The sequence below is a fragment of the Dromiciops gliroides genome, chromosome X, assembly GCF_019393635.1.
Source record: "Dromiciops gliroides isolate mDroGli1 chromosome X, mDroGli1.pri, whole genome shotgun sequence".
Taxonomy (NCBI): Eukaryota; Metazoa; Chordata; class Mammalia; order Microbiotheria; family Microbiotheriidae; genus Dromiciops; species Dromiciops gliroides.
The window spans coordinates 1,515,442-1,528,709 of NC_057867.1; the positions used below are offsets into that span (position 1 = coordinate 1,515,442).

A 13,268-nucleotide genomic window follows, 5' to 3' on the forward strand; every position below is an offset into this window, starting at 1 on the left:
CCCATGCTCTGAGCAGACCTTTTGTCCTGTGGGGAAAGCCAATGGGGCCATCCCCTGTTTCAGGGCCTGGCCTGGGCAGGGCCAGATAGATTCAGTTTAGTTCTATAAGCATTTCTTAAACTCCTGTGATTTGCTAGAAGCTCGGGGTACAAAGATCAACCAACCAAAGAAAATCTCTGGCTTCCAGGAGCATACAATCACCAGACTCCCAGATCAGAGCCCACAAAGGCCTTTTGGGAGGGGGAGTTAGGGCTGGAGAGGAGGTAGGACTCCCAAGAGGTATCGGTGAAGACATGAGGACCAGACACCCTTTGGGGGAACTCATTGTTGCACATGGGGAGCAGGGAGCAGGCCAGTTTGGGTGGAACACACAGTGTGTGAAAGGAAGTCTCAGGCAGTAAGTCTGCAAAGGACTGGCAATGCCAAGCTTAGGCATTGTGAGTTGACTCCTCCAGGCACTGGGGAGCTGTGATAGTTATTGTGCAGAGGAGGGATAGCATCCAGTCAGACCTGGGCATTACTAATTGTAGAGTGGCTGTATACAGGCTAGACTAGCAGCAGCCATAAATGCTCTGGGAGAGGCAGGGCCAGGGCCATGGGGCAGGGCCGGCACTGTGTGTGTACGTGCAGTTGGTCCATAGCGCTCCAGGCTCTTCTGTCCTCCCCTACCTCTCCAAGTCTGGCCAAGTTCACATATGTTGTTTCCATAATACCCTCCCCATCTCACCCTTCTCCTTTTTTTTTTTTTTTTTTTTTTTAGTGAGGCAATGGGGGTTAAGTGACCTGCCTAGGGTCACACAGCTAGTAAGTGTCAAGTGTCTGAGGCTGGATTTGAACTCAGGTACTCCTGAATCCAGGGCCAGTGCTCTATCCACTGCGCCACCTAGCTGCCCCTAATCTGTGTGTGTGTGTGTGTGTGTGTGTGTGTGTGTGTGTGTGTGTGTGTGGCAATGAAGGTTAAGTGACTTGCCCAGGGTCACATAGCTAGTAAGTGTCAAGCGTCTGAGGTAAAATTTGAACTCAGATCCTCCTGAATCCAGGGCTGGTGCTTTATCCACTGCGCCACCTAGCTGCCACTAAGGTGCAACTCTCACAGCCATACATGGCTACTGGAAAAACCAGCTTTGACTGTTATTACAGACCTTTGTCTGCAAGGTGATGTCTCTGCTTTTTAGTCTGTGTGTTTAGAGTGACAAGAGGTTGGTAGTTGGTATGTTCAGCACCTAGAGGTTACTTTCCTCAGGACTTTTTCTGCTGGTGAGTGGGCCCCCTCATGAAATGCTAGGTCAGGCTAGGGCCTGCTCCCTCTTGTCTAACAAAGCCCCTTCAATAGGCTTGTGCTGTCCCTGATGCCAAGTGCTAATGATCATCAATGGCCCCTGGTATATACTGAGTTTGCTCGGCAGCAGACCTTTGTGGAGCTGGAATCTATGCATTTATCTTATGTTTTAGGTAACTTGTTTATAACTTTAGTTTGGCTAATTGAAATGGAGTTTTTCCAAATGATTGTAACATGAATCTCAACACCACCCCCTCCCAAATTAGTGAAATATGGAAATTACCCTTCTCTTCCTCTCCATAAAGCCACATGCTGTTCAGTTGTGTCTGACACTTTGTCACCTCATTTAGGGTTTTCCGGGCAGAGACTGGCATGGTTTGCCATTCCCTTCTCCAGCTCATTTTCCAGATGAGGAAACTGAGGCATTCAGGGTGAAATGACTTGCCCTGGGTCACATAGCTAGGAATTGTATGAGGTAGGATTTGAACTCAAGGAAGTCATCTTTCTGATCTAAACCCAGTGCTCTATCCACTGTGCCATATCTCGACTATTTGCATTATTAAAAATCAAAATGAATATGAATTTAAACAGCCATAGGCAGGAGAGACAATAGTGAGATATAAGATGTGCAACATTTCTCTACAATTTATCTTTGAGTGTGCTGCTGCTTTCTTAAACTCATTTATGTCCTTAATGCATCCATTGTTGTCTCCCAGATTTCCTATAAGTTTCTAGAAGGTTACCTCCTTGTTGCTGAATCAGCCATTAGGTCCCACATCAGTGCTTTTGATGAGCTGGGTAATATCTTCATTCTCCTCTACTTTTCTCTTTCAGTTCTATCTATACTCAGTTTGGGGATCAGTCCTTTTTTTAAAAAACATGGGCCCCATGTTATTATTTTCCTATGTTGCCAGAAAGGGGTTGATTACTTGTTCTTTGACAGGTTGAAGGAATTCCCTTCTGAATATCTTTGGTGTCTGCCTCTTGCCCCTCCCTGGCCTGAGCTCTCTTCTTCCCTGTCCCTGCTTGGCCCTCTTGCCCAGCCCCTCCCATCTCCATTAATGATCCCAGCCTTCTGTGAACCTTCAGCCTCTCACTTTCTTGTTCCTTCCCATTGACCAAGAAGATGCTCATTCCTCAGTTCTAACTTCTCAGGTCACCCTATTCCTGTCTCAAGCTCTTGTCTTCTCTTGTGGCCACTGTGGTCTAGAAAGGGCAGTGCTGATTTGCTGCTGCCCCACCCTCCCACTGCCTCCCCCACAACCTGCTTACTCATCCACAATCTTTCCTTCCTTCCTGAGTTTGGCTTCCATCATCTGAACCCGCTCCTTCTTAGCTGCCAAACCCAGTGGCCTTGTCTCACCTACTCCTGGTATTTGACAGGGATGCCCACCTATTGTCCTGCATCTCTTCTAGACTTTCTCTTGAATTTCCTCCCACCTCTCTGACTGCTTCTTCTCAGTTGTCTTTGCTGGTTCATTTTCTTCCTCCAGGCCCTCAAGGGTGGCTCTGACCTGCTTGGCTCCACATCTCCTCCCATGATTCAGCTGGGCTCTTCTCTCTTGAAATGCTGACTCAGTATGTATGTACGGCTACATCTCCCTCTCTTTCTTCTCTGATCTGGGCAGACTTTCTCAAATGGTCCCTGGGTCCAGCCCTTGTCCCTCTTCCTCATCCTAATCATGCTTCTGTTGTGACCTTGGCTCTCCAAGCTCAGAACTTCAGTCTTCTCCCAGCTGGCCCATCTCTCCTCAGTCAATAAGTACTCCTGCCTACTTCTAAGTTATCTCTTGGTTTGGCTCCTTGTGTTCTTCTTGCCTCAGAACCTACTTGCTCTGATGGTTGTGGCCCTCTGAAGTACACTTTGCATGTGGCCCCAAGTTATATTCTGAATGTCACACACTCACTTGTTCTAACACCATCAATGGCTCCTTGTTGGACATAGCAGAAAAGATCAGTCCCTTTGCCTGGCCTTTCAAATTCTCCCCAGTGTGGTTGAGTCTGCCTTTGTAGGCAGATCTTCATGCTCCCTCCCCCTTACAGGGCATCCTGCACAACCTCAGGTGGTTGCTTGCTATATTCCCTTTTCCACCTTCCCATATTTGAGCTGGACAGTTCCTGCTCTTGGCTGTCCTTAACCTTTGCACATTTCCACTGGGAAATGACTCCTTTCAGGAGGCCTTCTCAGCTCGGTTGCTGCCTCCTCTAGGAAGTCCTCTTGGACCCACTTGCTCAGGATCATGGATGAAATGTGATTCATAAATTCAGACATGCTCCAAGGAAGAGGGCCTATTATCGTTTTAACAGTTTTTTTTAAATTAGGTTTTATTGATGTCTTTTTTTGATATCACCATAGATTTCTCTAGTATCTCTTCCCATTCTCTCCTAGAGACTGATTCCATATAACAAATAATCTTTTTGAAAGGCAAAAAAAAAGAAAGAAAAACAAGAGGAAAAAATCAGCAAATTGATTCATACATCCCCAAAGCCAGAAAACCCCTCTGCAGAGGAGTGGGGTGGGGGCTGCTCATGTCTCTCCTTTGGAGCCATACTTGTCTGTATCAGTTCATGTAAGTCTCCTCTTGCTTTTCCATTACCTTCATGGACCACCAATAGATGGGTATAGACTTTGCTTCTAATTCTTCACTATCACAAAAAGTGCTGCTATAAGAATTTTGCTGTTATTGGGGCCTTTCATCTTATCAGTGGTTTCCTTGGGGTATAATCTGGGTCAAATGGGCCTTTCGCAGTAAACATTTATTAAGCACCTACTATGTGTCCACCACTGCACTAAGTGCTTAGGATACAAAGAAAGACAAAAGACAATCCCTGCCCTCAAAAAGCTTCCAGTGTAACGGGGAGAAACAACAAAGCAAGGCAAGCTCTAGAGATGGAATGAAGAGGGGCGGGGCAAGCTTCCTGGAGAAGGTGGGATTTGATACTGGGCTTAAAGGAAGCCACGGAAGCCAGTAGGGGGAGCTAAGGAGTGAAAGTGTTCCCTGCTGCTTTTCACAGAGAAGGCCCAGGGCTGACAGAGGGGGAGAGTCTTGGTGGAACAGCCAGGAGACCATAAAGAGTGAGCATTTGGGGTTTGGTCCTGGAGGTGAGAGGGAGTGGGGGTGACCTGGTCAGACCTGTGCTCGAGGAAAATCATTTTGGTGGCCGAATGGAGAATGGGTTGGACATGGGAGAGACTTGAAGGAGGTTGTAATTCAGGCAAGAGGCGATGAGGAACATGGTGGGGTGGGGCAGTGTCAGAAGAGAGAATGGGGTGTATTTGAGAGGTGGTGCAAAGGTAAAATTCATAGGCCTGGCAACAGAGAATGAAGAGTCTAGGGTGATTCCTAGGTTGTGAGTCTGAGGGACTGGGAGGATGGGGGGGGTACCCCTGTCATAGAGAAGGTTGAGGATCTAGGGGAAAGAGAGCAACTTCTGTCTCAGACATGGTGACTTTCAGACATCTCCTGGACATCCAGGTGGAGATGTTGGGGAGGACGCTGGAGGGGCAGCTAGGTGGCGCAGTGGATAAAGCACCGGCCCTGGATTCAGGAGGACCTGAGTTCAAATCCGACCTCAGACACTTGACACTTACTAGCTGTGTGACCCGGGGCAAGTCACTGAACCCTCATTGCCCCACAAAAAAAAGAGAGAGGCTGTTGGAGATTGGAGACTGGCAGTCAGCAGAGAGGCTGGGGCAGGAAAGGGAGATCCAAGAATCGTCAACATAGAGATGGATGGTCATTCCATCCAGGGGAACTGAGGAGATCCCCCAGTGAATGGAAAAGAGAAAAAGGCTCAGGCCAGAGACCCGGGGGACACCTAAGGTTAGAAAGCATGATCCGGACAAGCATCCAGCAAAGAAGATAGAGAAGGAGCCCTCAGACAGGGAGGAGGAGAACCAGGAGAGAAACCCTAGAGAGAAGAGAGGTTCCAAGAAAAGAGAAGGATCTATTGTCTCAAAGGCTGCTAATCCTGATTTGAAGATGGTTGTGTTGAGTTCCAGTCACAGTGGGTTAGGGTTAGTCTGTCTTCTCACAGCCCCTCCAATGTTAACTGTTCCCATCTATAGTCATCTTTGCTAATTGGCAGTCTGGGAAGGGAGGTAAAACCTCCAGGTCATTTTGATGTGTATTTCTCTTATTATTGGTGACTTGTTCACTCTTTCCTGTGCTTGTTAGTCATTTGCAATTCTTCTTTTGTGAATTGTCTCTATCTTTTGATTACTTCTCTATTGGGGAATGGGCTGTCACTGTTATTACTGTTTGTCAAGTCCAGGTTAGGTCACAGTTTAATAGTTGTCCCAATGGATAATAGGATTCTTGTTGGAGCTAGAAGGCACCCACCAAATAAATGCTCAGGTACCAGGCTCTAAGGGCCCCCAGACACCCTCTGGTTCTCATCCATTGTGAAGTTGAGACTATTTCTTTTTTTTTTTGTGGGGCAATGGGGATTAAGTGACTTGCCCAGGGTCACACAGCTAGTAAGTTTCAAGTGTCTGAGGCCAGATTTGAACTCAGGTCCTCCTGAATCCAGGGCTGGTGCTTTATCCACTGCACCACCTAGCTGCCCAAGTTGAGACTATTTCAAGGTCACCTGAATGGTAAGTAACAGAGTCAGAATTTGAACCCATGTCCTTTGTCTCCAGATCTTTCCACCAGAGCATACTTGAGACCCTTTTGATTCGTGATTGTCTTCTCTCTTCAAACAGAAGTCTCTGCTCCAAGTAGCAGCCTATCCTCTGGTTTACTTTCACATTTTAGATCTGTTCTGTTGCCAAATCCTTTGGTAGCTTCCAGTTGTTTTGGCGAAATCAGTCAAGTCCCATTCTGGTGGCTGACCTTGGTGCCTTGAAGGCAAGGAGATATCCCCCCCCCCCTCCGCCACATTCCTTTCTCCTTTGGGGGGATTGTTTTTTTTTTTTTTTTGTGAGGCAATTGGGGTTAAGTGACTTGCCCACACAGCTAGTAAGTTTTAAGTGTCTGAGGCCGGATTTGAACTCAGGTACTCCTGAATCCAGGGCCGGTGCTTTATCCACTGTGCCATCTAGCTGCCACTGGGGGATTGTTTTTGAAGGCAGTGCAAAAGCAGTGGAGTTTGCGTTTCTCCCTTCCCAAGCTGTGTGACACTTTGGACTACTTGCAGGGGCTACTGGGTGATTTTATCTCCTTGGCATCTCTGATCCATCGCAAATTACATCTTAAATTGAGCTGCTATTGGGTGTTGTCATCTTCTTGCAATCATCTCTAACAATTTTGTTTCTGTACTTGTTTGAGGATGGGACACAGGGTCTCTGGAGCTTGCTTCTTTGGGGGGGGTCTTCTGTCAGCCTCATAGCCAGTCTTGAGTTCCCCAAGGTCCTCAGCTGCTGCTCCGAGTCATCTTTGTACTGTCCATTCCCGTCTCCCTCCCTCTCCTCCTCCCCTTCCTCCACCTTCTCTTCCCCCTCTTCCTTGATGTCTCTGGCTACTTGCTGGAACCCGGGGCCCTAGCTAGGCTGCCCTCTTCATTGTTTCTCTTGCCTTGGGATCCTGGTTCTGCTTTGGGGCTCATCCACCCATGGCATTCTGAAGGGTTAGCAGGGCATTGCAGAGGAGGAAGCTGGGAAGCCTGTGTACGTCCCAGGCCCTGCTGAGGGTCAGGCATGCAAGCTCTTTATGGGGCAGGAGTGGGGGGACTTTTTACTTTTCAACTTTCTCCTCTGTGAGCATTTCCCTGTTCATGGAATTCCAATGTCTTGGCCCGGCCTGATTCCTTGCTGGCACCTTGATGCCCCGCCACAGTCCTGGGGCCCATCCCAGTTCCACTTTCGTCTTTGGCTCTGTCTCTGTCTCCACAAACTTAAGAGAAGGACCCACATTCTGACCCCCTAAATCCCTGGGGGATACCCAGGGATGGGCACTAGAAGCACAGACAGGCCTCACCCTTCAGGTGAATTACCAAGGTCTACTCTCATTTCAGCTTGGGAGCCAGAAAGACTTGGAGTCCTGACTCTGCTACTTAGCACCTGCTTGACCTTGGCCAATTCACTGCCCGTCCCAGGTTGAACTAGATGACCTCTCAGGTCCCTTCCAGCCCCAGACTGATGGTCCTTTGATTTTCCCCCACTGTGGATCTCAACTTGATTCTCTGCATGCCAGCCTCTCCCCATCCAGGCCTGCTCGGATGGCAGGCACCTGTACCAGACCAGCATGACAGACACTGGGCTCATCTCTTTTGTTGTTGTTCAGTTGATTTCAGCCATGGCCAACTTTTCCTGACCCCTTTTGGGGTTTTCTTGGCAAAGATACTGGAATGGCTTGCCACTTCCTTCTCTGGTTCATTTGACAGACCTCTAGGAAAGCAGTGGGGATCAGAGATGATGGAAAGGACAGTGCTTTTTATAGGCCTTGTTCTTGTTTGTCCTTTGTTCTCGAAGACGACCATGACATCAGGGTGAGGTCATGACTTGCACTGAATTGGATTGAAGTGAGGGAGGGCTGTGCAAGGTCACCAACCTCACTCTCTCCTCCAGAGCCAGCTGGGTTCGGTGGCAAGACTGGAGATGGCCCTGGATGTTTAAGGCGATTGGGGTTAAGTGACTTGCCCACGGTCACACAGCTAGTAAGCGTCTGAAGTGAGATTTGAACTCAGGTCCTCCTGACTCTAGGGCCAGCGCTCTAGCTGTTGCCCCACCTACCTTCCCCATAGGCCTTGAAGAGACACCCTCACCAAGGCTCATTGTGGTTTTTGGAGAAGCAGCTTGAGCCTTGGGAGTGTCTCTGCCATATTGACCTCCAGGGAGTTCTTCAGAGCAAGCTTGTAGGGTCTTTGATGTTCCCCTTTCCTTAAGGGGCCAACTGGGGCCCAAAGAAGAGAAACCCCCACTTCTTTGTAGAGGTGAGGGGCTCCAAGTGGGGAACACTGTATTTAGTATTGTTAAGTGGCTCCTTCTCCCGGAAAATGGGAGGCTCCTCAAATTGATTGGCTGGTAGCCTTGTTAGACAGTACCCATGAGCAAACGTCACTTCCTGACACTAAGGACCATGACCACATGGCTTGCCCTCAGAGGCCTTCACCTCATGGTGGCGCTTTGCTACAGTAAGTCTCCAGCAGGTGGCGTCATTCCAATTTTTATAGTATTTGACTTTTATTGATACATTGATTGGTTTGGCTGATTTTTTCCCCCTTTGGAACTTATTGTAGTACATGGTAGAGGATGCTGGTCTAACCTTTTCCCCATCAAGCTTATTTCCCCTTTTGTTTTGTTTTGTTTTGGTTTTTGGTTTTTTTGTGGGGCAATGAGGGTTAAATGACTTGCCCAGGGTCACACAGCTAGTAAGTGTCAAGTGTCTGAGGCTGAATTTGAACTCAGGTCCTCCTGAATCCAGGGCTGGTGCTTTATCCACTGCGCCACCTAGCTGCCCCCTTATTTTCCTTTTTTCCTGGCAATTCTCATCCATCGGGGAGTTCTTCCCCAAGTAATTTGTGTTCTGGGGCTCATCAAGCACAGGGTTATTTATTGTGTTCAGTTGTTTCTGGTCTAGTGCCACTGATTTACTTTTCTAAGTTTTTAACTAGTCTCAAAGCATCTTGATTGTTGTTTTAGAGCATCAAAAGCTTTCTTATACTCAACAGAAAACAACTGTAGTTCAGCCGAGGGACTGCAGAGATGTGCACGTTTCCTGCCTCTCAAGGGAGAGAGGTGGGACACTTATAGGGACTGGACCAAGTGGCACTTTCTTTTGCTTGGTTGTTCTCTATTGACATGGGCATGGAGAGGGGACAACAGTCATTGGGACTTGCCAGGGATAGAACTGAACAACAACGGAACATTAAACGCATGTGATGCTATAGTGTAGCAGATCTTTGGTGCCCATCTGCCTGTTCCCTTCTCCAGCCATTGCCAAGTATGCTTTAGATCACAGGCACAAAACTTGGAATAGATGGGGTACATGTTATGTTAGGGCTCTCAGGTGCCCTCTGGGGGTGAGAATAAATCCTGACCTCTGGTCATTCACCACTGTCTAACCAGGTTTCTGAAAGCTAAGGAAGGGCGTGAGCCGTGTGCCCATGCTTGGGACTACCCAGGTAGTCAGCAATAGCAGAGTCAGACCCTCCAAAGCTAGGTCTGAAGCCTTCGTAGAATTTGTTGAGATTCTTCTCTTGATCTCTGCCTTTTAAGCACAACATTACATTGCAAATTAATCATTCCTAACCAGAGGTTAGGTAGAAGCTCCGCAGTTGAACAGTGAAATGGAATGTGAGAGACAGAAATTGCCTTTGCACTTCTATCAGGGTCTGAAAAATGCTGCTGGAACTGTAGTTTGAGGTCGGAAATTCTATCTACTGTAAATTTATGTGGGAATGGGGAATTTCATCTCTTGTTTGAACTTTTAACGGCATAGGAAGCGTATAAAGCAGCCTGACACTCATTACTTGTGATTCAAACATCGTTAGTTGTCTAATTGACTTGTAGTATGGTTCACCTATAAGTGCTATTTTGCCTTGTCATTTTAGGTTGGCTTCGTTAAGAAACAGCAAGTTTTCAGCAAAAGCTCATTTCCAAAGCCAACAATCAGTTTGATAATAGCAGCTGGAAGTAGTTCTTCTCATTCAGCCTTAAGCTCACCACTGGTAATACTGTCACAGTACAACTGTATGTGTGGCACTATCGAGTTCTAGTTGCATCACTGTGATTTGTAAAGGGACAAGAGCGCCACATATGGGCTCTGTCACAGGCAGAGACACAATGCAAATGTGCAAGTTGGAAAATGTCCAAAGAATTCCTAGCTCACTGATTGTACAACAACAGGCAACTACTGGGCTAGACTTGGACATGCTCAGATTCTGTGAGCTGGGGGTGGGGGTCTGGGGGGGGACGACAGACTTGGTCCAGAACAGATGGCACAAGGTGTGGGTGGAGATGCCTGAAACCTGGAACCTCCTTCCTTTTGCTTCTGCTTCCTAGCAGTGATAGAAGTGCAAAGGAAATTTCTGTCTCACAATCCATTTCACTGTGCAACTGAGGAGCTTCTACCTAACCTCTGATTGAGAATGATTAATTTGCAATTAATTTGCAATTAATTTGGCTGGCCTTCAAGGCCCTTCGAACCGGTGCCTTCGTCTCTCGAATCATAGTTCTCTATGTGCTTGTCCCCATCACCCTTATGAGAGCAGGTTCTGTATTGTATCTTTCCAAGGCTGGGAACTGTCCCTCGGCAGATGCTGAATAGATAATGGCTGAATGAAATGGGATTCTTTGTGCATTGTTTTTGCTTGATCTTTTGGATAGGGGAAACCCCCTAAACCCCTCTAATGCTCAGGTGAAATCTTCTGGCTACTGGCTAGGTGCAGAGAGGCTGGGGGAGGGTTCAGGTCTGAGCTGTCAGCAGCCCCACCATCCAGCTTGGGTGTGAGGCAACCCCAAGACTGGGCCAACTGCATGACATCAGAGCAGTTGGGCCTCGCACCTCGCTTCCCCCATCGCGTCTCAGGTTGGTGACCTTGCTGGACGTGTCAAGCCCAGGGCCCTGAAATGGGGACAGGCCATGCCAGGAGCTTGGCGGTGATGTGAGACTCCACCAAGATGATCAAAGCCATGGTCTTAGTGTAGTCTAGAGTAAGTCTCTCTTATCTACCTCAACCTTTCCCTGACTTTCAAGCGCCAGCAAGCAGCAAGGTTGTAGTGGTTAGAACACAGGACTTGGAGGTAAGATGGTCTGGCTCAGAAACCCGCCTCAGACCCTTAGTGCCGTATGGCCTTGGGCAAGTCACTTCACCTCTGTTTTCCCATCTGTAAAATGGAGACAATAGCACCTGTCACCCTGCTCTCATAGGCTCCAGTGAAAGGCAAACTTTCCAGTACTATGGAAATGTCATTATTTCTCCAGAACCTCAGTGCATGAAGCTCACAGGTAGTTCATGGGGAGTCTGGGCCAGGACCATTCATGACAGCTTCTTCTTGTGGAGTGCCCCTCAGTCACTAGAGACCTGTGAGGTTAAGCACTGCAGGTACTCCCATTTTACAGAAGAGGAAACTGAGGCTCAGAGCCAGGGTTTGAACCTTCCTCAGGGTTCTGGGCTCTGACAGACTGTACAGAGATGGGTGGCTCAGAGGCTTCATAGCAACTGTGGTATTGTGTGCCCAAGACAAGTCGTCATGGTGGCATGGCTGATTGGCTTGGCCTGAAGCTTAAGGGAAGAGGCAGAGAGGCTTCATTTGAAGCCACTTCTGATGTTTAATACCTGTGAAACCTTGGGCAGGGTTAGCTCCTAGGAGCCTCAGTTTCCCTACCTATAAAATAGGGCCAACACTGGCCTAATAATGCCCTGCTTAGTGGGGCATTTGTGAAGGCATGGCTTTAGGAATGGCAATGGCTTTTCTTTGTCTCTCAGGTCTGTGGCCTCTTTGAAGGGAGGGAGGGAACAGCCTTGATTAAGCACTACTATTAAGTGCTAGGCTCAGTGTGAAGCCCTTTATAAATGTTATCTCATTTGATGTGATGTGAGATAACATAAAATTGTCCTCATTTTGCAGTTGAGGAAACAGACTGACAGGTGTTCAATGACTTGCCCAGGGTCTCAGAACTACTCTGGGCCCAAGGCCTGCTTTAAAGTGGCTGTGTGCCTTGTAGTGCCCCCTGGTGGCCTGAGATGGCAGAGATGATCTGGTCTTTGTATTTCCAGGAGTAGGTGTGGAGGCGAAGGCTTTATCATTTACTGGGAAGTCACTTGACCTCCTTTCACCCCAGTTTCCTCTGTAAATGTAGAGCTGAACACTTGTAAGACTGAAAGGCAGCAGGACTAGGAATCTCCCAGGCAAGGAGGCTGGGAAAGTGGGTCCAAATGTGGCCTCAGACACTGACTAGCTGTGTGGTCCTGGGTAAGTCACTTCACCCTGTTTGCTTCAGTTTCTTTGACAGCAAAATGGGCCTAATAATAGCACTGACCTGCCAGGTGCTCCCCATGTGGTAGGTGCTATGTAAGTGGCAGCCGTTCTCCACTATATGAACTTTGATGAGAAAGAGGCTGGAGGGCTTGGGGTTGATTTCTACATGGGGCAGTTTTATGCTCTTGCAACCTTGATGTTCTTATCTGTCCAATAATCCTCATCTCTGAGGCTTGTGAGGACCAAGTACAATCTCTGTTCTGCTCTGCTGGGAGGCCTTTGGGCTCCCTGCTGGCCAGAGGCCTTGCCAGTGGCAGAGCCTGGGCATTCTAGAAAGCAGTGAAGGCGAACAGATGGTTGGTAGCTGGTATTGGTTGGTTTTGATCTGGTGATTTTGTGAGGAGTTGATACCTGCATAACAGGACTGACTGGCTTCCAGGCCACATCTTTCCATCTGCCCTACAAGCCTAGAATGTAGACTGTCCCTCATCTTGCTGGAGGAGTCCTGCCTCTGGTGTTGGAGGACCCAGGTTCAAATCTGATTTCTGTCCTTTGGCCTTGAATGCCAAATGGAGCATTTTGTATTTGATCTTGGAGGTGAAAAACTTTAAAAGCCAGAGGGGCTTGTAGTGAACCCTGGAGGCAGCAGGAAAGCCTCTGGAGTTTAATGATTTTTGTTTTGTCTTTTTTTAGTGAGGCAATTGGGGTTAAGTGACTTGCCCAGGGTCACACAGCTAGTAAGTGTTAAGTGTCTGAGGCCGGATTTGAACCCAGGTACTCCTGATTCCAGGGCTGGTGCTCTATCTGAGTTTAATGATTTTAAGGAGAATCCTTGGTGTCTGAATGGAGGATGAACTGGAGCAGGGTGAGACTTGAGGTAGGCAGAGTTCCCCTCTCCCCCTCCCCCAGCAGCTAGTGTGGTAGTCCAGGCATGGGAGGATGAGGGCCTGCACCCCCTGGTGTTGCACTACCCTGGGGGCAGGGGTAGAGAAGAGGAGGGGCGCCTTCAAGAGATGTCAAGGTAGAAGCTCCAGGCCCTGACAACAGCTTGGATACGGGGCTGAGAACAAGGGGTGAGGAATCCAGGGTCGCACTGACCCTTGGTAAGTCTGTCACTTTCTC

General features: G+C 48.2%; 1 protein-coding gene across 9 annotated transcripts in view; it reads left to right on the top strand.

Annotated features, from left to right (window-relative positions):
• KLF8 (Kruppel like factor 8) overlaps positions 1 to 13,268 on the top strand; it is a 46,668-nt gene that overhangs the window by 8,040 nt on the left and 25,360 nt on the right. The window contains exon 1 of one of the 9 annotated variants that reach the window (XM_043974911.1): positions 1,434 to 1,452. The exons of 7 other annotated variants lie outside the window; for them this stretch is intronic. The gene's annotated coding sequence lies outside the window, so the exon portion shown is untranslated. Of the gene's footprint in view, positions 1 to 1,433; positions 1,453 to 5,863; positions 5,880 to 13,268 lie in introns of those variants that run through there. One more of the 9 variants, XM_043974910.1, reaches the window with a different exon arrangement.